The following is a 24560-nucleotide window of genomic DNA, read 5'->3' on the forward strand; positions in this document are numbered from 1 at the left end:
AATCAAAGGCAAAGATCACTATAGAATCAGAAAATTCATATGTTGTTTTCTAGACAATGCCCAGCATTCTATTAAAAGGAAGTGCTGCAATCTTGTTTGCCTACTTTAAAGTCTTCCACATCTTGTCTTAAAATGTCATCAATTAAATTCATCCCTCATCAAGTCACCTAACCCACAAATAGAAATAAAGATGCAGATATAGTAAGAGACTTACATGCAAATAAATATTAGAAGAATGGCTATATAGAAGAAGAATTTTATATTCTATGTGTAAACCTATTTGTGAGTTAATTCGTTTACTGGCATATTAGCAGGAAACAACTTGATTCCTTCCCACTGCTACCATTTTAAATCTAGTTTTTCAATTTGTTTTTTCTAAATCTGTCTGTAATCTTGGGCAAGGCTCATCGCTTTCCCAGTGACAGTCAGGCAATGCATGCAGAATTTTTTGTTTTTGTTTTTCTTGGTAATAAAATCTTGTTTCAGGCAACATGAAGTCCCTAAATATCATTCAGGTTAAAACTTATTTTCCCAAGATTAGGCCTTATTTTAACTCAGAAATCTGCAGGAGGAGAAGGGGATATGGTCAATTTTACCTCTATTTTCTGCTTCTTCTCCCGTTATATTTAGTAGGTGATGCTTTGGGTCCCACTGGGAGATAAAGAGAAGGAGAGGTACACTTGACTGATAAGTGTTAGAAGCTGCTATGGTGCCTTATGGCATGGTGTGTTTCCATTTTCCATCCTGTGATGAGGGTGTTGCCACCTCCAACTAGCCTTTTGTAATTTCTCCAACTCTTGGTTCCCAGGAGCTTACCTTTCTTGCAGAGTCATTTTTTTTTTTTTTTTAATTTATTTATTATTATTATACTTTAAGTTGTAGGGTACATGTGCATAACGTGCAGGTTTGTTACATATGTATACTTGTGCCATGTTGGTCTACTGCACCCATCAACTCGTCATTTACATCAGGTATAACTCCCAATGCAATCCCTCCCCCCTCCCCCCTCCCCATGATAGGCCCCGGTGTGTGATGTTCCCCTTCCTGAGTCCAAGTGATCTCATTGTTCAGTTCCCACCTATGAGTGAGAACATGCGGTGTTTGGTTTTCTGTTCTTGTGATAGTTTGCTAAGAATGATGGTTTCCAGCTGCATCCATGTCCCTACAAAGGACGCAAACTCATCCTTTTTTATGGCTGCATAGTATTCCATGGTGTATATGTGCCACATTTTCTTAATCCAATCTGTCACTGATGGACATTTGGGTTGATTCCAAGTCTTTGCTATTGTGAATAGTGCTGCAATAAACATACGTGTGCATGTGTCTTTATAGCAGCATAATTTATAATCCTTTGGGTATATCCCCAGTAATGGGATGGCTGGGTCATATGGTACATCTAGTTCTAGATCCTTGAGGAATCGCCATACTGTTTTCCATAATGGTTGAACTAGTTTACAATTGCTTCCTAGCTTTAAGCTTTCAGACAAAAGTTAAATGCCAGGTTCTCTGTCATTCAGACTCCGGGAAATGCATATAAAGCTATTTGGCTCTTTTGAGGCCTCCACTTACTTGACTTGAAATGGCAAGAAGATAAGAACAACCACAGGTTTCTGAAAACTTGAAGTAAAAGAATTCTCACTCTGCAATCTCTTCGGCCTCTGCCAACACATTTTCTCTGTAGGGAAGGAGACATATCTTCTTCCCATCTTACGTTCATGGCTAAGCCCCTATAACAAAAGACAGATTAACAAAAGAAAAGCATACAATTTATTTAAAATCAGTTTTATGTGAGATGACAGCTTTCAGAAATAAAGATCCCATGAAACAGAGAAACGTGTGTATTTTAAGCCTAAGTTTGATGAAGTGGACAGTTGCAGAGTGTATGATTAGACAAATGGGGTATGATCTAATAGTACTAGACTGGAGGAAACTTAGCAAGGCCTGTTTGTTCAGATTCTTCTCTGTGTCCCTGTTTCTTCAAAGGTAAATTTGTTCCTTTCCTCTGGGTATAGAGTAAGCACCTCTCACCTGAAGGTCTTATGACCCAGTTCAGGAGAAAATCAGCAATTCATTTCCAGGTCTTATGATCTACTTCCGGGGAAAACAGGGAAACTCAGAGTGACATTCTTGTTTCTGCTATTTTTTGAAATGCCAATGAGCTATGTTTGGGGATAGTGCCTCTTGAACCCTATTAGCATTTGCTTGAATAGCTGGGCCACAGATGATAGACCAAAGTGGAAAGAACTAGTTTGGAGCCAACTCCATTGCATGTCCTGAATGCCACACTTATATCCTAATATAACATGCTACATCATCTTACATTAGTGTATAAATGTCCCTTGCACCAACTATTTTATTTTCAGCTGTTGGAGTCTTTGTTAAAACTCCAATACAACAGAAATAGTTGCATCTCACATCGTGTTACGTATATTATCTCAGAGGGAAGAATGGTAGTAGGTGGTAGGCAGCTATATTTGAGCACAATACAAGGTGAGAAATTTTTAAGAAAGGAAGCTACACAAATATGCTGTGGGCTTCCTCACGAAGTGGCGAATCTCCTATAACTTACAGGGTTTAAGCAGAGATAGGATAACCATTTATTTGAATGCTGCATCAGGAATTAGAAGGTTGATTTAACTGACATCTCGTTTTCATATTTTATGATTATTGGGGATCTATGGCAATTTAGAGTGTATATAATCAGCATTGTTGGATTTGATTTTAGTTTTAAAGATTTAGAAACATCCTTGTGAAATGAAATATCAGCTATCAGGTAGTTTTCATTCAATCACTCATTCAGAGTATTTTTTGAGAGTCTAGTATATGTTAGGCACTATGCTAGAAACCGGGGAAATTAAGAAGAAACACATTGTCCCTGTGTTCAAAGAGATGATAGTAGCAGAATAAGGAAAACAAGCACAAATCTCTAGAGTATCTCCACTCCACAGCACTGTCTTGCCTACTTAAAGTTCCTCTTTTGAAATGGGTCATAAACCAAAATAATTTTTTCATTGATAATTTAAAATGACAAATCACTGGCAATTTAATGTAAATCAAGTTAGCATCAGTAATTAATTCACATGCCACATTTTATACACTAGAATGTAATTCACTTATTACATGTTGTCACATTTCAAAGAGCTGCCTGGGCCTGCACACATGATTTCCTCTGAAATGCATCCTACCTTCATGGAAGTGATTTTTTTTTCAGTCCTGTGGAAAACAGAAGGCACAGCAACGTACATTTAGACTGAACCGCTCAGGACACAGCACGCCTAAACCCTATGCACTTTTTATTTGCCAAGTATTCAAATGCCTTTACAAGGAAAGTCGGTTAGGAAGGAAGGGCTGCCTGCAGAATTAAGAGCGAGAGTGTAGCTGTGCATTTCTCTTTCAGTTGGTTAACCGAAAATCAATTTCCTATTTTAAAAGCTAGACCCATCAAAGGCAAGTGTCCAATTTTAAGCTAAGCTCTACTATATACTTTTCAATAAAATGTCTTTTTGCCTCTTTCCTTTTTCTCATTTCAATGTCCTGTTACATATTTCCAAAAGCACGGCTTTCATACTTGGCATATGCTATGATTGTGTGGAATGAAAAGCTCTGAAAGGCCACAGAGAAAAGTATCACTTGCCTCCATCTCTGAGGAGAGGGCCCTTTGAATTAAGACTGATTCCACCTGAGAAGCCTGATTGAGCCTGAATTGATAATACCTTCGTGTTGTAGGTTTTCTCGCTTTATTTCCCCTTGCATTCTTTTTTATTTCAGAATGTATTGTGGGCCATTATCCACTTTTCATAGCAGCATGAGTGATTACTAAAATGCTGTGAAAGATAAACTAAATTCTTAAAAAGAAGTATTCATCGAAGACTTATAGGAATCATACACCAATATTCTGTGCTGATTATTGGAATTCTAAGTTGAACACTGGAAACATCTAAAGGATTTAACTTTAACTCACAAAGGTTTATTTTTTTTTCTCTTCTTAAATGCTTAGAGCTCTTGAGACTGAAAGGTTTGCATTTAGTTTTATGTTTTGACTGTTAATATTCTTTAGTTAGATCTATAACATGGCCTAGAGAAAGGACACGACAAAGACACCTAACTTTTTTTTTTTTTTTGGACGGAGTCTCGCTCTGTTGCCTAGGCTGGAGTGCAGTGGCGTGATCTCGGCTCACTGCAAGCTCCGCCTCCCGGGTTCACGCCATTCTCCTGCCTCAGCCTCCCAAGTAGCTGGGACTACAGGCGCCCACAGCCACGCCTGGCTAATCTTTTGTATTTTTAATACAGACAGAGTTTCACTGTGTGAGCCGGGATGGTCTCGATCTTCTGACCTCGTGATCCGTTCACCTCGGCCTCCCAAAGTGCTGGGATTACAGGCGTGAGCCACCACGTCCGGCTGACACCTAACTTTTTTATGTAAATAAAAGATTTTCCTTCAAAACCCTTATCTAGACCTTAACTTTCCAAAGTACATTGCCCTTTGCCCTAAGAAAATATACAAGGAAGTTTTGAGCAACCTATGGTTTAGACAACCTGACAATAGTAAGCCCAGCATGAAGAAATGGAAGGTGGATGGAGAAAGGCAATGCTGGGAACAGAAATGCTGCCTGTGTAGAGGCCAGATGGACCACGATTCCTGAGACTGTAGCAGCACTAACAGGCAGGGTCATGTAAGCAGCACACAGTTGCTACGGAGGCTCATTAAATACCTACAATTTTCCAGATATAGCTGTAGGCCTCAGCATAGAAAGGTGAATCAAATGTACTTCTGTCTCTGTTCACAACTGTAAGATAACATGTAGCATGCCATAAAGAAGTGGGTATAAAAGCCTGTAGGAATAAATGGATATTGAAGTACTGTGTGAGAAAACCCAAATGATCATCAACTATTAAGTGGATAAACAAAATGTAGCATATCTATACAATGGAATATCCCACAAAGGACATATTCAGCAATGAAAAGGAACCAAGTACTGATACGTACAATGACATGAATGAACGTCAAACACATTATGGTAAGTAAAAGAAGCCAGACACAAAGGACCACATGTTGTATGATTCCATTTATGTGAAATATTCAGAAAAGGCAAATCCATAGGAGCAGAAAGTAGATTATTGATTGTCTGGAGTTGAGGTTGCAAATAGGGATTCATTGTCAATAAACATGGAGGATTTTACTGGGGTGGTGAGAATAGTCTAAAAGTGGTTTATGGTAATGGTTTATGGTATCTGATAAAGTTACCAAAGCTCATCGGATTATACACTTAAAGTGGTCAATTTTATGATGTGTAAATTTTACCTCAATGAATTCGTTTTAAAATAAATACTACGTGAGGTGAGGGCAAGATGCAAATGGTAGATGAAAGGAAGACTTTTCTTTCCTATGGCTGCTATGGCTGCTATAACAAATTACTACAAACTCAGTGACTTAAAAAAACACACATTTATTCTTTTACAGTTCTGGTAGCCAGAATTATGAAATCAGTCTCACTGGGCTAAAGCCAAGGTGTCATCAGAGCTTATTTCTTCCCAAGGCTCTGAGGGAAGAATCCATGAAGTTGTCTTCTTCAGCACCTAGTAGCCTCCTGCATTCCTTGGCTTGTGGACTCTTCTGTCTTCAGACTGCATCATTTCAATCTCTGCTTCATCTTTACACTGCTGCTTTCTCTGAGTCTGCATCCTCCTACATCCCTCTCATAAGTATTCTTGTGCTCACATGGGCCCACCATGATAAACTAGGATAACCTCCCCTTAATTTAATCACAAATGAAAGTCCCATCTGTCATATAAGGTGACATTTTCAGGTTACAGGGATTATGATGTACAAGAATTTGGTGGAGTGAGGTGTTTTTCAGCTTACTATGAGAGACCAACGTGATAGTTAATTTTATGTATCAGCTTGACTAGGCCACGAGGTATGCAGGAATTAGTCAAATATTCTTCTGGGTGTATCTGTGAGAACGTTTCTGGATGACATTGTCAGGGCTGAGAACACAATAATACTCCAGACTATGGTGCATTGACCTGCTGAGCACTTCATACTGAAGGAGATGGGGAGGACCTCAGAAGCAAGGTCTCTCCCACCCTCCCTCATCCTTTCTTCTCCCTTTTAAGCAGGACATAGAAACTAGAATTTCTCTCCCCAAAGTAAGCCATAAAATCTAGACAGGTCAATTTCTGACCTTCCCCCCACCCCCCCACTGCCTGCTTTCTGTGGGGAAAATGGTCATATAGGAATTCTCTGACTTGTCTTGCCTGAAAGTAGGTTGTAAGATCCTTCTTCCAGATGAGTCCCACTCTATACTTGGAGGCCAACAAGGATCTGAACAGACAGGCCTTGCTGTGTTCCCCCTTCAGTTTATTACCAACAGATCATACCCTTTTTCTCCAAGCATGTTTTTCTACTTTTTTCATCAGACTTTGCATAAAAATTCAGTTTTTCCCTGGTTTTGGGTCTTCATTTCTGAATCCTCCTATGTCACATAAACTTTGACTTAAAAACCGATTAGGCTTTTCTCTTGTTAATTTGTCTTTTGTAATAGGAGTGTAAGACATGACCCTTGGAATGGGTGAAGGAAAGTTATTACTTTTTCTCTCCTGTAAGATTAACATTTAATCAGTATGCTGTATAAAGCCGATTGCCCTCCTTAATGTGGTTAGGCCTCATCCAATTAGGCCAAGGCCTGAGAAGATCAAAAAGTCTGACCTCCCCCAAGCATGATAAAATTCTTCCTGTCTGATGGCCTTCAAATTAGGATATAGGCATTTTGGTCCTTAACTTTGGATTTGAATAAAAACATCAGTTCTTCCTTTGTCTTGAGCCTGCCAGCCTTCAGACTGGAACGGCAGCATCAGCTCTCTTGGTTCTCAGGCCTTCAGACTCAAACTGGAACTAAACCATTGGCTCTCCTAGGTCTCCAGTTTTCTGACTTATCCTGTAGATCTTGGGACTTGTCAGCCTTCATAATCATGTGAACCAATGCCTTACAAATATGTAGATTTATGGTAAGAATTTGGTTCTGTTTCTCTGGGAAACCCTGGCTAAATAGTCAACATTTCATATATTATGCATTCTGAGTTAGATCTCAAAGGATGGGTGCTTTTCTATTAGGGAAAGTGAGTAAATTCATTCTGAGTAGAAGGAATGGTGTCAACAAATGAATAGAGAGGGAAAACTGTAATCTGTGGGAGTAGCACAGAGTTCAGCCCTCTGACTTCTGTGTTTTCTGTCTCTATACTCATTTCCTATGTTATATTATCCACCCTGTGTCTCTAAATTCTACTGCGCTATGATGACTACAGTTATCATCTTATCATTCATATATTTTTATACTTACAGCCTCAACTTCTCCCATGTAATCAAAACATGTAAATTTAACAGCCTACCTGACCTTGCTACTTGTATGTCTAGTAGGCATCTCAAACTTAATAATGCATTTCACCCAGATTTTTTATTCCCTCTCCCACTCACCAAATTGGCTCCTCTTGCAATCTTCCTCTTCTTAATACACGTTGCCACCATTCATCCAGTTTCTTAGACTAAATTCTGGCTTTGTCTTTAATTTTTCTATTTTCCTCAACTTCATATCTAATCCCTCAGCACATTTTCTTGTTTCTACCTTCAAAATATACATAGAGCTTGACCACTTCTCAATACCAGTACTTCTACCATCCTTTTGTGACCAACAATCTATCATCTATTTTCTCAGTTATTTCAATGGCTTCATACTGGCCTACATGTTTCTAATCTTGATTCTTTATATTTTATTTTCCACAATGCATCCAGAATAATTAAACATAAATCAGATCATGCCATACACTTCTTCAGAATTCTTCTTGTGGTGGACTCCACAATGGTGGCCAACAACGTCACCCCCTAGTCATCTTCACACTTTAATGTGAATCCCCTTCCAAGAGGTGTACCAGGACCAATAAAAGGACTTAATGATATGCTACTTCACAAATAAGATTATAAAAGACTGTAGGTTCTGTCTCAGGTCTCTCTCTGTCTTTCACACACACACACACACACACACACACATACCCCACACTCACTTTTTCACTCTCACATTACTCTTTCAGGGGGAAACCATATCATGAACAGCAGTCCTATGGAGAGACACATATGCAAGAAGACAAAGCCTCCTGTAAATACCCATGTGAGACCCAGCCAAGTCAGAGATGACTGCATCCTTGGCTAACCTCTTGATAGTAGCCTCATAAAGACTCTGAGTAGAACTACCTAACTAAGCTGCCCCCGATTCCTGACTCACAGAAACTGTGAGAAAAATAATTAAAACTAAAAATTAAATGTTTGTGGCTTTAAGCTGCTACATTTGGAGCATATTTTTAATGCACATGTAGATAATGAGGACTATGGTAAATTTAAAAACAATGCCTCTAGATTGCCTATTTGGAAAATAAAATACTTGGAAAGGTGAGGTTTATTTGTCTTCTAATATTTTCCATCTCTAACGGCTTTTTGTTAATTTTGAAAAACTAGAAGTCACTTTTGAACTATTTTGGCTAAAACATACACCATTTGGAAGAATACTATTTCAGGAATATTTAAAATGCAGTCATGGAATAATTCTCTACTCATTTAGTTTGGTGGCTTGGTTCTCATAAGTGAAATTTATTTCTGAGCAGGGTACAACTGAATTGGGAAACTAAGAGGTCCTTTTTGTTAGCTGCAAGGCAAAAATGTGACAGTCTATGGCCATTTATTCATTTATTTCTTCCTTCCATTGACAATGTGTATGGAGCAGCTATTCTGGAACAGACACTGAGATCAAGTAGTCACCAAGGCATAATCTATACCCTTGAGGTAGAAAGATATAAGAAGACAGATGATTTTAAAACATCACAGTAAATGCATGCAAAAGTAAATTATTCAGGGAAAAAGTCAGTTTTCATTAGGGTCAAAGCAATATAGGGACATCAGTTTTTTTAATTGCAGAGTTTAGTTTTAAACACAAGAAGCACATAGTCATACTGGGAAAAAATCAGCACTTTGTTAGATTTCTGTGTACTTACTTTATGGTTCAGTATCATTTTCATTTTGAATTACACATGGCAGGCTAGGAAGAAAACTGTTGACTTCTTAGTGCTTATGGCTTCTAAGATCTGAATCTGGCAATAAGAATGTGATAAGAATAAATCTAAGTTGTATGGGAATATGTAGGAGACATGGGTAATCACTCTAAGGAGACCAACATTATGAGGTAAGCATAAGCTATGTTATTCTAAGGAGCAAGAAGTAGTCAGTCAGGGATTTGTAGAAGGTCATTCTAGGCATGTGAAACATGGGCAACCAAGAGAAACTTGGGAATAGTCAGAAGCTTATAATAGCTGGGCAGTAATCAAAGAGTAATATCGACAGATGAAACCTAAGGGTGCACAAGGGCCAGATGAACTAGCAGGGATGTACAGCAGGTTTTGGGAAAGTTGCGTTTTACCCTGAGGTCCATGGGGAATCTTCTAAGTTAGCGAGCAATTCACTTCGTGTTTAGGGAAAAAGGAACTTGCTACATGGCATAAAGAAAATATTGCGGGGACATGCAAGAGGAGGTGGGAAAACAATTACATTGCAATAATCTAGAGGGCTATATAACATGGTTGTCTTGTCTAGAGTAGTAGCAGAAAAATAAATGGAGAAAAGTAGACAGATTCAAAAGATACCGTGTAGCTTTAGGTGAGAAAAGTTGGCAATTTAGTAGAGGTGAGATGGTAGTAGGTGGGGCAAGAGTCATGTATGTTGTCCACGCTTCTCATTCATGCAATTTGGAAGACGTTTGTACTAATCCTTAAGATACAGAACACAGGAGGAGTCATGGAATTGCATTATTATATAGATTTTCTAATTTTTCTATGCATGTCATGCGAAAGTTAACATCAAGCCAGTCTTTTAAAAGTGTGATGTCGAGGTTCAAAGAATTGTCTTAGTACTCTACAGTGTATGCTGGGTGGGGGGGAGCAAAGAATGGGGAGACAAAACCAGGAGGCCACTGTAGGACTCACAAGATGGCCACTGAGGTAGTGTCTTCCAGCGAAGGTGACAAAATGAACACCATAATGGCAACACTCATCTGTAGAACTAGAATGTGACCAATTACCTTAATGCGTAGCTACTTGAGCACTACTACTTCTGCATTCCATTCCTTTGCACCTTGCCAAGAGGTGAAGACTGTGTTGAATCTGTCATTCACTTACATTACAGTCATGGTGTTTCCATATGTATCATGACAAGCTTGTTTTTGATACTTACAAAATTGGTATACTGTATGCCGTCTTCTAAAGAATGCTTGTTTCCTTTATTATAATTCTTTTCTGAGACGGGGTCTCGCTCTGTCCCTCAGGCTGGAGTGCAGTGGCGCCATCTCGGCTCACTGCAAGCTCTGTCTCCCGGATTCATGCCATTCTCCTGCCTCAGCCTCCCGAGTAGCTGGGACTATAGGTGCCCGCCACCACGCCCGGCTGATTTTTTTTGTACTTTTAGTAGAGACGGGGTTTCACTGTGTTAGCCAGGATGGTCTCAATCTCCTGACCTCGTGATCCACCCACCTCCTTTATTATAATTCTTATATTTATCTATGAACTTGTGTGTAGATATAATTCATTCATTTTCTCAGTGCTGCATTATTCTATTGTGTTAATATAACAAGCCGTTTTTATCCACTCATCATGAATTGTTTCCATTATTCTGCTGTGGTGAAAACTTCTCTTATGAGCAATCTTTGTCATTGTTCTGGGTGTTTAAAAACAAGTAATTTTACATTTACAAACAGAGTCAAGACATACACAAATATTCAGCTTTACAAAATGATGAAACATTGTTCTCCATAGTAGTTACAATTCCTGTAGTAGTTACACCAATCCCACCAACATAGAATAAGCGTTTCCCTCCTTGCCAGGTTTTGTTACTTTGAGATTTTCTTGCATCCATGTGCAAACACTGGCTTGCCTAGTTAAGCCTGGGTGGTTGCAGTTAGAGCCTGCAGATTGGGATGATTGCTGGCTCATGTCCACTTGCTTGCTCACCCCAAAGTGTGGTTCAAGCTATAGTTTCTGCTACTGTTGCGGCATCTGGAGTCCCTAGGAAGTGTTCAGAAGAGCCAGGGAGTAGTTGCAGGAAGTTAAAGCTAGATGGACCAATCTGACCAGTGAGAGACAGAAAAGGAGAAGGAACCTGGAGAAAAACGTTTTTTCCTGAACTCTAAGGATTATTCTGGAAAATCAGTGTTTTTAGTCAATTCATTACATTCATGCAACCTCTTTAGATTCATTCCCCTTACCAAATTTTGGACATTTTAAAATTATTATTTTATTTTTGAGTATGAATAAATTCTTTCTCCTTGCCACACTTCTGTTTTTCCATCACACGTATATATCTGGGATTATATCAATTCATGAAGCATTAGCACATCAAATTTTCTCGGGAACACAGGCTAAGCACTGGGTAATCTTATTCTTCTGTAGTCCTTCTTTAATCCTATTTTTGGATTTTGCTTTTGTATATTACTTTTATCAGTAGCTTGCTTTCAAACCTTATGATTGTTTTTTATTGAAATTACATAAAATTTATGAAGCAGTATAGGGAGAAATGACAATTACAACCTTATAAATTAATGTCTAGTCATGATCATGGCATTTATCACCATTTCTTTAGGTCTTCTTTTTAAATTTGCTGCAAAGTAATTTTTAATGATTTTTCAGGCACTTTCATTGCTTTTCCTACTGCATAGTCTATTCTTCATAAATTATATATTTTTATATTGTATTTAGTTTATTCCTTATAGTGATTATCTTATTGTTAATATTATCACTCACTACTATCAGTACATTCAAATAGTTATGCTAGGTTATTACATGATATACCATTTTTTAAATATTTTAACTTTTAGGTTCAGTGGTACATGTGAAGGTTTGTTATGTAGGTAAACTTATGACTCAGGGCTTTGGTATACAGATTATTTCATTACCTAAGTACTAAGAATATTACCCAATAGTTTTTTTTTTTTTTTTTTCCTGAAACTTCTTCTTCTCCCACCCTTCTCCCTCAAGTGGACCCCAGTGTCTGTTGCTCTCCTCTTTCTATCCATGTGTTCTCATTATTCAGCTCCCACTTATAAGTAAGAACATGCAGTATTTGGTTCTCTATTCCTGCATTAGTTTGCTGAAGATAATAGCCTCCATTTCCATCCATGTTCCTGCAAAGTACATGACCTCATTCTTTTTTATGGCTGCATAGCATTCCATGCTGTATATGTATCACATTTTCTTTATCCAGTCTACCATTGATGGGCATTTAGGTTGATTGCATGTCATTGCTATTGTGAATTGTGATGCAATGAACATGTGTGTGCATATGCCTTTATCACAGAACAATTTCTATTCCTTTGGGTATATACCCAGCAGTGGGGATTGCTGGGTTAAATGGTAGTTCTGTTTTAGTTCTTTGAAAGAATTACCACAGTGCTTTCCATAATGGTTGAACTAATTTACACTCCCACCAGCAGTGTACAAGCATTCCCTGTTCTCTGCAACCTCACCAGCATCTGTTATTTTGAACTTTTCATTAATAGCCATCTGACTGGTATGAAATAGTACCTCATTGTGGTGTTGATGTGCATTTCTCTAGAAATGCATTTGATTTTTGCATATTGACTTAATAGTCAGCCATCATTCTAAATTGATTATTATTTATCAGCTTTATAATATATTTTTATATGTGTGCAATTTATTATTTATCAATAATCACAACAGATTTCATTGGCAAAACTCAGCTGAGCATAGTGTTTTCTTCATGGAAACATTCATCAAGACTTTTGATAGTGATAAAAATATTCATAAATTATGTTTCTTTTCTTTTTTGAGACAGAGTCTTACTCTGTCGCCCAGGCTGGAGTGCAGTGGCACAATCTCGGCTCAACCCGACATCTGCCTCCTGAGTTCAAGCAATTCTTCTGCCTCAGCCCCCTGAGTAGTTTGGACTACAGGGGCCCACTACCACCCCCGGCTAATTTTTGTATTTTTAGTAGAGATAGGGTTTCTCCATGTTGGCCAGTCTGGTCTTGAACTCCTGACCTCAGGTGATCTACTTGCCTCAGTCTCCCAAAGTGCTGGGATTACAGGAATGAGCCACCATGCCCAGCCCATAAATTATGTTTCTTCTTGATTTAAATTGCATGTGCTATATTTGTCCAGGAATTTAACAATTTTATTTAAATTTTCTAATGTATTCAAATTAGATAAAAGCTGGAAAATATGCTGAACGTCCTAGCAATACTTCAGCATAATTCTCTGTAGTTTCTAATTACATTAATTTTTAAGTAATCATTAATTTTTTCAGTTACTGTCTATATACCAGGCATTGTATGTATTACATAATGCAGTCATAGATCCAACCTTAAAGAATCTTACAGTTCTGTCCAAAAAGGATAACAAATGCACCTCAAATAACTAAAATACAAAGTAGGAGCTGGTATATTATCACTGAATGGCACAGAGTTAGTGCTGAGGGCATCTAGAGGAAAGATGGATAACTGTCAGATGAGGGGGTTGGGAAGACATCAGGAACTCTTGGATATGGATTTCCTGCCATGATCACATAGCCCAGGTTCAACAGTTTCATTATCATCACTTCCAGACTGTGATGAACATTCACCAACAAAATAGCAGCAACAGTGTCATGGAGGTGAAGCTCCCTGGCCTCTCTGAGCTGGGAAGATGTATGGAGATGGGCTAGCAGCAAATGCAGCCAAGCATCTCTTTTAAGAAGAGCTGGCCTAAGCCAAATGTGAGTGGAGTTGGCCAAAGTATTTTAATAAAATAATTAAGCAACAAAAAGTACAATTTATCTGCAGACTCCCAAAACAACAGGTTGATGCTTACATATTCCTTATTTGGAGTAAAGGCATAGAAAATGGTAAATGACAAAATGATCAGGATGTTGTTGTTATTTAAAAATAACTATTACCTATTGATTTGTTCCCATGTTACAGTTTCCCTGTTAGATATTTTATAAATACTTTTTTTTTTTTTTTTTTGAGGTGGAGTTTCACTCTTGTTGCCCAGGCTAGAGTGCAATGGCACGATCTAGGCTCACCACAACCTCTGCCTCCCAGGTTCAAGTGATTCTCCTGCCTCAGCCTCCCGAGTAGGTGAAATTACAGGCATGTGCCAGCACGCCCAGCTAATTTTGTATTTTTTTTAGTAGAGACGGGGTTTCTCCATGTTGGTCAGGCTGGTCTTGAATTTCCGACCTCAGGTGATCCTCCCGCCCCAGCCTCCCAAAGTGTTGGGATTATAGGCATGAGCCACCATACCCGGCCTATAAATAATATTTTATTTCAATAAAAAGGGGGCAGATATTATCATCTCAGTTTTTTAAAGAAACCTATCAGTCACGATTTTTAGTTGCCAACCTGGGAAAACAACTCTGCTTAACTTAACCAGCAAAGGCAAACAGCACGAAGTCTGGAGAAGTTACCCTGGAAAATGGATGGAAATCAAGGGAGTCTAAAAGCAGGAACCATAGCAAAGGCTGTACCATAGGAATGGCATGGCAGGACCCCTCGGCTCAACACTTGTTCTTCATAGCTCTAGACAACACCCCAGCCACCACTGGACACTACGCAATGAATTCACTATTAACTGCTCCTTCGTCTTGGTGTCACTGACTGAAGATTCAGAGTCCTAGATGGGAGCCCGTGTTTCATCCATGCCTGACTGTGGATAGGTGTGAGAAAGCAGAGAACTTTATTTTCCCCTTCAGTTCTCCTATTGAAAACAGTTTTCTACCTCCCACATGGACTTTCAGCATTGGATATTCTCCCCAGTCTAGAAAGAATTTTAGATACTCATGGGCATGCCACTGGATATAATTTCCAAGGTGACTTAGCTAATGAGCAGAACTGTTGTTTTTCAGACTTTGGTCTGTCTGAATGAAAACCTCATGATCTTTATTTCATTGAGTCATCAGTGGTGATAAATACTACAGAAAAGCTTACAGAACTTGTGTAATTTTTACAGGGAAGTAGTAAGGATAGGCCTGCCATTGAGCACTTATCCTTTGGAACAGAAGGCTGAGCAAAACAAAGTGGGAGATACAGTCTTACATCCTTAGAGTTTACAGCTTAATTAGGGGCCACATAAGAAAAAATCCTGCTGATGGATGGTGTTATCACTACCTAGTGAGTGTCAGTGCTAATAAGAGAAAGGACATTTAAAATAAAGAGATTACTTTGATAGGGAGCTGGCTTCACTTATTCTTGGCTTCACTTTCTCTTACAGAAAACTTTACAGGAAGGGTACCTGGGATTTAGATCTACAGGGGACAGTGTTTTAGGCAAGGGAGGATTTGTTTATGCAAAAGAACACGTAGACACAAATCTATTAGACCAGGGGTTCCCAGCGAGCATTACCCCCTTACCTCCACCTCCTGTCAGACAGGCAGCAGCATTAGATTGTCTTAGGAGCATGAACTCTATTGTGAACTGCACGTATGAGGGGTCTAGGTTGATCTTATTTAGATTCTTCTCATGAGAATCTAACCAAAGCCTGATGATCTGAGGTGGAACAGTTTCATCCCCAAATCATCCCCCACCTCTGTCCATGGAAAAATTGTTTTCCACAAAACCACTCTCTGATTCCAAAAAATCTGGGGATCGCTGTATTAGATTGTAATGCAGAAGAACTTTCTGGATTAAGTGCACGACACCATAAAGGGAATAAAATAATTGGTCATTGTAGTCACTGGATTTTTAACTATAAACCAAAATCTAATCATCAGATTAATGGTCAAGGTTTGGAGAATCAGAGAATAACTGCCAGCAATTTCAGTTTAAAGGAATCTGTTTTCTGGAGGGAAGGGCACAGACTGAACACCAGCTCTGCAGTGATTAGCAAATAAGCATGGAGCAAAGGAGAACCTAGCATAGTGCCTCCAGCTACGATGTGCTCTCAAGCAGGTTATTGACCCAGCCAGCAAGATGCTGGCTAATAAAGAGCAAGGAGAGATTTGGGCAAAAGTCAGTTGTGAGAGGTCTGAAATATAAACGAACTCAAACTGTGTTTTGTGGCTTCAGGATAGAGTCCCATTTACACTGGCTTTGACCTTATGAGAACATGGTCAGTGGCCTTGCAGCAAAAAGAATAATGCTCCCTTCTGAAGTGAAGCCAAGAACCATGCTTCAGTGAAGAATTATAAAGCAAATCCTACACTAAGCCTGCATCTTAGTGGTATGTCCTTCAGTCCTGCTTATACCAGGTGGTCACCTGGAAGAGAAAATGTCTAGCTGGGCCAATGACACTAACATGAGTATTGAAGCCCCATTATCATCAAAGTGAGGAAGGCTTCACTCCTTTCTGACTCATTTAACATAAATATCCTTACTTCTTGGTAGTTCTTTGTTGACGATTCACACAGTGACAAGCAGATGTGGGTATGTTGAGAGAATGATAAATTATAATACATCTCAGAGGTTATTAATTTCCCATTCAGCCTTCACATACACTCTCTTATCATACCTTATATCTACTTTCTGCCCCTTCCATGCACACACATGTGCATACATACACACCTTTCATACCTTTGCTTATATGACCCTCTCAGTGACCCTCACGATATTGGCTTATTTCCAGTTTTAAATAGAAAGTTTAAATGTCACCTTTTGGGACCTGTCTAGCTCATGTAGGTTAGCTGTCTCTATCATAGCATCTTGGTTATTTCCCTCAGAATACTTGTCAAATACTTATATTTATTTACTTATCTCCTTGATTACTTTGTGCCTATGCTTCTAGGCTGTTAACTCTAGGAATCCAGTGATCACGTCTCTCTTATTTATTTCCACATGCATAGTGTCTAGCAGTGTGTGGACCACGAAAAGCACTCAATAATTACTTCTTGAATATACAAATGAGAGAAGAGTTGCAATTTTCTTCTGAGTCACTGGCCATTAAACAGATGTTAGTAGATCTCACACACAGAAGGAAAGGTAGACCCCAAAGGACCTTACAGATCTGATTTTGTCTGAACTACTTAATCTAGCTTTTCTCTTCTTTTCGAGGAAAGAGAATCTCATTACACATGGAAATGAGTATCAGAAGTTTTGCGTGTATTTTTTTTTTTAATTTATGTAACACGGTGATTGCTGCTATCTAAAGAGGGTCTCCACATTTCAGTATCACACAGAACACTGCTTTAGATATATAAGCGAATGGTATTATTTGTTGCATAGATATTAGAACGATTAGATGATTAGATGGTTGAACGTAAACTTGTGAGTGATATAATAATGCATAGAATCAGGGGATTTACTTTGGGTTATGAATAAATAACTGAAATGCACACATGAAGATAATTCTTGCTTTGAATCTGCAGGCTCTAATTAATATTTATTAGGTAGAGAGTAGAGTCTCTGGCTGGGAATTTTAATTAGTAAGCAGATGGCTTCTCTAATGTTGAAAGTGTAGGTCGGAATTTTTTAGCCCGGTTAGCAACAGTCAGTTCCATAGCCCCATACTCTACTTATTCGGCACACATGACATTGTGATAGCTTGGCTACAAGTAGTACCTGAAGAGGCAGATGGTTTAGGGCAAAGTTGCACTGTTTCTGGGAAAGACATCTCACAGTGCTTCATCACAGCCTGGGGACAGTTGCTTGCTGGTTGTTACGCTAACATGTAGAAAATCAATGCTGTAAAAATGAATTTGTGGGCACCACCATTTCACTCGGTATGATAAAATAATTGTGGTAGGTTGAAATACCTTCCGTATGTTTCACTATGTTTCTTAAAATCTCTCAGGAAGCCTAATGCATTTTACTCCATTCACAATTTAGAAAAAACAAAGAAAACAACAGTCTGATTATTTCTAGTCATTTAGAGGACAGCATAAATTGTACCTCTTTTTTGCTTGCTTTACATACATACTACAGTATGTATGTAAAATGCCTTGTACAAAATGCATGCAATGTAGTAAACTGTCAACAAATAATTTCTTTCCTTTCCATAACACTTGAAAATTACAATTTGCTTATGCATTTTTAATAGTTATTTATGAGGCGCTCATTATATTTCAGACACTGTAGGAGTATTTTATAGGCATTATCTTGGTTAACCCTCATACTTACCCTAGGAGGTAAAGACTATGATTATCTCCATTTTCCAATTTAGAAAAGTAAGTCACTCAACTATGGTCACATTTGAAAATTGAACCTGTCTTATTTGCAAATCCATGCTATACATATTTTACTATTTAATTCAGTATGTTCATCACTTGGAAAAGATTGGTACATTTAAAGCTTTGATTAGAAGCATTCTATTGTGGTTTCTTTGTGTTGCTGTAAAGTGCCTCATATATTTAGGTGGTGATGAACTGCATAAGAATAAGAACTGTTTTATTCTTATGTTCTCATGTCTTCCCCAGTACTTGAGATATAGTGGATGCTTTACAGATGTTTGGCAACTTAGTGAGTTAACAATTATGGAAGAACTAACAGCATGAAATACTGCACACTGCATATTAGGCACTCAGTTTCTCACTATTAGAAGGGCTCAGACTGAAGGTGGGTGGCTGTCTGTCATGAATAACTTAGAATCCCTTCTAATCCTTCCAAATCAAGAGAGAAATTGTCCTGTGGATGATGATATCAAGGGGTCACACAAATTCAGTGATTTTTAACTTGCTTCTACAAGTGACATGGAGTTTAGGATCTTATTTACCTGATTCTGAAGTTACTTTTTCTTTTCCTAAAAAGTTTGAATCAGAATATAGGAGAAAACAGCAACAAAAAAGGTCTATTGTGTTTCCCCAGCACCACACTGAAACTTGAGGGCATATTTTATTGTTCTGAAAGCCTTGTTACCAATAATGTATAATCTCCTATACTATCTTGAAAAGTGACACTCCCGAGGGCATTGCTTCTGACTAAATTGTATAGAACAATTGCACTGGGAAAATCTCAGGATACTTGGTAGAAAATGCAGGTTTCCTGAACCTCATCCCTGACAAACCCATGCAGAATTTTTGGTTGTGGGGCCCAGAAAATCATTTTGTGTACTGATTCCCTGTGATTGGGATGATCGCTACAGTCTGAAAATCCCTTTATCGAGACTATCTGGAGACGAGAATTAAATCTCAGGCCACAAGACATACACACTCACACATACATACTAATGTCTATCCTCATGGTTCTGTGGAGAAACAGAACAATGAAACGAGTGTGTGTGTGTGTGTGACAGAGAGAGAGAGAGACATGAAATCCTTCTTAATTGACCTTTAGTTGAAAGCTCTCAAATTGGATTTTCTTTCCATATATATATGAAAAGGAAAAATACATATATATATATGTATCTTACATATATATATATATGTATTTTACGTGTGTGTGTGTATATATATATGTAGAGAGAGAGCGAGAGGGGAGAGAGAGAGAGAGAGAGAGATTTTAAAGAATTGGCTCACACAATTGTGAGGGCTGGTAAGTCCAAAATCTATAGGACAGGCCAGCAGGTTGGAGAGTCAGAAAATAGTTGATGTTGCATTTCAAGTCCAAAGGCAGTCTGGAGATAGAATTCCCTCTTTGTTGGGGGATCTCAGTCATTTTCATTTAAGGCCTTCAACTAATTGGATGAGGCTCACCCAACGTTGTAGAGGGTAATCTACTTTGCTCGAAGTCTATTGATTTAAGTGCTAATCTCATCTAAATAATACCTTTGTAGTGACATCTAGATTGGTGATTGACCAAATATCTGGGTAACATGCCTTGCCAAGCTGACAAATGAAATTGACAGTCACACCCAGAATTAACACAAGAGAAAGCTCATAATGTTTTATTCATCATTTGGGCCCATCAAAAAATAAATGATTCTGAGCAGAGAGCCCACAGACACTGTTTTATAGATACATTTTAAATGCAGACGAACGTCACAGGTTGAATTTGTGTAGCTCCATTAGTCTCTAGTGGAAAATGACCAGGTAAGTCTTAACAGAAAAATCTCAATATGGTGAATTTTCGGATGGTTTTTTAGTGTGTGTGTGTCTGTGTGTGTGTGTGTGTGTGTATTATTTATATATGTATGGATGGATAGATCAATAGGTAGAGAATTGGAATGGAGATTTATTGTATCAGGTCGTTACATTCAAAGTTTTAAATCTTTTTTATTCCCAACCAAAAAGAATGGAAAAAGGAAAGAAATACAGGTGGTGGTGAGGGTTAACCTACCTCTCTGATCAGTGTCAAATTCAGAAGGAGCTAAACTTCTTTCCTGGCTCATCTGAATACAATGTGAAATTCTTCCTCCTCCCAATCCTGATCAGTCACGGTTGCTGACAAGCTGAAATTCCATGAAAAGGTGAAATATTCCAGGTAAATGTTTTACTCCTGATGTTTAAGCCAAGGAGCTCATTTCTCCAATTCACTGAAGGAGAAACCTGGCCATTGCTCTCATGGGCCATCAAGTTCCCATTTCTGTGTGCCAAAAGGCCTGCCAGAAAGCACTACTCCGGAACTCAACCTCACTGAATGACTCCTTTTGCTCCTGAGGGCTACATAATCCATATTGTCCCAGAACTTGGTGGAATAAATTAAGAAGCATTAAGATTCAATTTCCTATAACACATGAAATCCTTCCTAACTGATGTTTAATTGAAAGCTTTCAAATTGAATTTCTTTTCCTTGTTAATGGTAAAATGAGAATTTTAAGTATATGTATGCAATTTCTCATTAATAATTTGCTTCTAATTTGGCATATACACCAACTTCATCCATTGCAATAATTTTCCAAACTAACCTGTAGGAATTTTCATGTCTGGTGATTATTTCATGGAATATGATTTTACCCAGAGTGCTCCCATGAGATATATTTTCTTAGAACAGAGTCTGGCTACCTATTAAGGAGATGTTTTTAGCTAATGGAATTAGAATGGCTTCCTTTCTGTTGGTTTTACCATGTGGCTGTTATGTGTGGTCATGTATGTCATGGAGGTTTTGCTTTTATCCAACTTCCTCCTGGGTTTTTGTATCTGTGACTATAAATCAGTCCCAGGTGCAGAATAGAATATCAAGGATGAGTAATCCTTCACTTAAAAGTGAAAAAATTACAAATATTTGCCTCCAGGACATCACAGAAGCTGTTACCTTTATACAGTATTCCCTTCTTCATCTTTTTTTCCTTTCTGTGATTCAACTTGGAATTAGTAAACTTGATTGATGATATATAGATAGATAGACGATAGATCAGAAAGACAGAGGGAGGGAGAGAATATTTTACAAAATAGGTACATATTTGTAAATAAGCTGCATTGGTTTCAAGGCTCATTTTCCACAAAATGTCACTGCTTCAGGTAATCAGTTCCCTCACTATTCCCCAAATTCTCAATGTTATTCCATCCCCTCTGCTTTTGTGAAAGCTACGTATACCTCGTTCCCATGAAGTCTTCTACTTGCTCTCCACCTACCAGATCTTACTTTTTAAAAATCTAAATAAAAGCATAATTCCAGTTCTTCCAATTCCTTAACTAACTAGTATTAGTTAGTTCATTATTATTAGTTAGTATCTTCTAACTAGTATTTCTGTTTCTATTCATATCCTTCCAATCTATCCCCTACAATGTGACCAGAGTAATTCATCTAAAAAGCAAAACTTACTACGTTTTTCTCACTTTGAAACTTTCAGTGGCTGAATACTTCCTATAGGTTAAAGCTCAAAATTTTTAACATAAAAAAGATTGCCCATGGTATGGTCTTTGCCTTTCTTTCTAACTATATCCTCTCTGGCTCCAAATATGTATAGAACTCCAACCATATGTTCCAGGATAATGCCTGCACTGCTTATCCTCAAAGGTGAGGTCTTCTATGATAACTGTCCCCTGCATTTCTCTTTAGACTCTTCCAATACCCTTCATTCATTGGTCTTTGCACTTCACCCATAACAGACCCTTGCCACTTTTCCTTTCACCATGCTATTTTATTCTTCTGGGCCTTTGTTCATACTTTTCCTTTGCTGGAGTTTCCAGCACACTCCTTACGTCACCAGGCCAACTCATAATTCTCCTAACCTCTAGACAACTTCTCTTATCCTCTGCTGCTTGTTTGATTTAATTCTTCCTTCCTGCAGTCCCACAACACCCAGTTCAAATTCATGATATAAAACTTGCTTACCTTGTGTGGCTGAGGTGGGCAGATCACTTGAGGTCAGGACTTTGAGACCAGCCTGGCCAACATGGTGAAACTCTACCTCTACTAAAAATACAAAAAAAATAGCAGGGTGTGGTGGCACACACTTGTAATCCCAATTACTCAGAAGGCTGAGGCAGGAGAATCATTTGAACCTGGGAGGCGGAGATTGCAGTGAGCCAAGATCATACCACTGCACTCCAGCCTGGAAGACAAAGTGAGACTTCTTCTCAAAAAAAAAAAAAAAAAAAAAAAAAAAAAAACTTGCTTGACTATATTGAAGATATGAAGATATCCTTTCCAGTCTATTTTTCTTACTAAAATAAAAGTTATGTGAACGCAGGGATAGACTCATTTATCTTTGTATTCCTTACTTCTAACAAAATGCCCTGCAAATTGAAAGGTCTCCATAATATAGTTTTGAACTAAATATTATTCTTAAAAATAAGGAAATTATTTGAGAACATGCTTTGAATGACTCAATACTTTCAGAAAAAGATAATTCAGCAGAGCTTCTCAATGGTTTATACTGCCTCCGATTTTTATTTGTATACAAAAATATACATTCTCACCACATAATTTCTCTAAATTGCGAAAACATTAAAATTATCTAAGCATTTGAAAACCTCTGACCCTGTTAAGCAAACATTATAAATCCTGTAAAAAGTTGGATTTGCATGTAAATACTGTGAACATGTCATATAAAGCTGGCGTTCTGCACTAATGTTCAAGAGATAAGAAAGGAAAACATATTTCTTGAACTGAATATTAAGAGGAGGTAATCGATCTGTATTAGGATTAGGGAGGAAAGACAGATGTCTCAGAGGGAGGTACAGATGGTTAGATCTCGTTGACCTTTCTACAGCAGAATTACTCCACTGATTAATGAAGAGAAGAGCAGGACAAGGCCTGCTATAAAGATAAATGTGGGTGAGCCATCCTGGTGGTACAGGGTTGTGTGCCTAAAGATGGCAGCAACATGGTAAAGGGGAAACCTCAGTAAGAGGGGAGTGAAGCATTCTGCCCCTGCAGGTAGACAGTCCTCTGAAAGTTTATTCATCCATCAGCTATTTTTGTATTCAAAATATTTTTTAAAACAATTTTAAATTTCATTTTAGGTTCAAGGGGTACATATATGGATTTTTTACATAGGTGTATGACATGATGCTGAGGTTTGGAATACAAATGATCTCTGATATAGTTTGGCTCTGTGTCCCCACCCAAATCTCATGTTGAGTTGTGGTTCCCAGTGTTGGAGGAGGGCTCTGGTAGGAAGTGATTGGATCATGGGGACAGACTTCTTCCTTACTGTTCTTGAGATAGAGTTCTCACAAGATCTGATTGTTTGAAAAGTATGTGGCACTTCCCCCTTCTTTTCCTATCTCTCTCTCTTCTGCTCTGCCATGATAAGATATACCTGCTTCCCCTTTGCCTTCTGCCATAATTGTAAGTTTCCTAAGGCTTCCCAGCCATGCTTCCTGTATAGCCTGTAGAACTGGGAATCAATCAAACCTCTTTTCTATGTAAATTACCCAGTTTCAGGCAGTTCTTTATAGCAGTGTAAGAATGGACTAATACAATCCCATCACCCAGGTAGTAAGCATAGCACGCAATAGTTTTTCAACCTTTGTGCCCTCCTTCCCTCCTTCCTCCCCTCCCCATTCTAGTAGTTCCCAGGCTCTACTGTTCCCATCTTTACGTCCATAAGTACCCAATGTTTAGCTCCCACTTATAAGTGAGAATATGAAGTACTTGGTTTTATGTTTCTGCATTAATTCACTTAGGATAATGGCCTCCAGCTGCATCCATGTTGCTACAGAGAACATGACTTTGTTCTTTTTAATGGCTGTGTAGTATTTTCAAAATACTTTTGGTATTATGTCAATCTTTGGGGATATGGGTGTGAAGACACATTTGTTTTTCCTATAGAACTCACTGTGGAGTGTAAAGAATTGGGAAAAGATAACTGTTGTTAAAAAAATCTTTAGTAGTAGAAATTGTGTTTTTATCTTCACTGTACTAACCAACTAAAATTGACCCTTTGAGCCTTGCTTCTTTGGACTGGATGTAGTTGGCAGACATGGGGAAGAGGGGATTTCTAGCAAGGTAGAAACCTCAGATAAATTGAGAGGAAACCCCAAAGATGAAGGGTGCTTACAAAATATTTTTGTGGGAGGGTAAACTGATTGAGGAAAGTGACCACATGAGTGGCACAGAGGGACTCCTCTCAAAGTAGTGGACACTCTCTAGTGGTTCACAAAAAGCAGCCAAGATTTCCCAGGCTCCATATAGATGCAAAGATGACTGATAGTCTGAATACACATAGAGTCAGGCTACAGATGCTGCAATATCCAGGGACCTCCCAAAGTGAAAAAA

Source organism: Theropithecus gelada, chromosome 7b, assembly GCF_003255815.1.
Source record: "Theropithecus gelada isolate Dixy chromosome 7b, Tgel_1.0, whole genome shotgun sequence".
NCBI classification, from domain to species: Eukaryota; Metazoa; Chordata; class Mammalia; order Primates; family Cercopithecidae; genus Theropithecus; species Theropithecus gelada.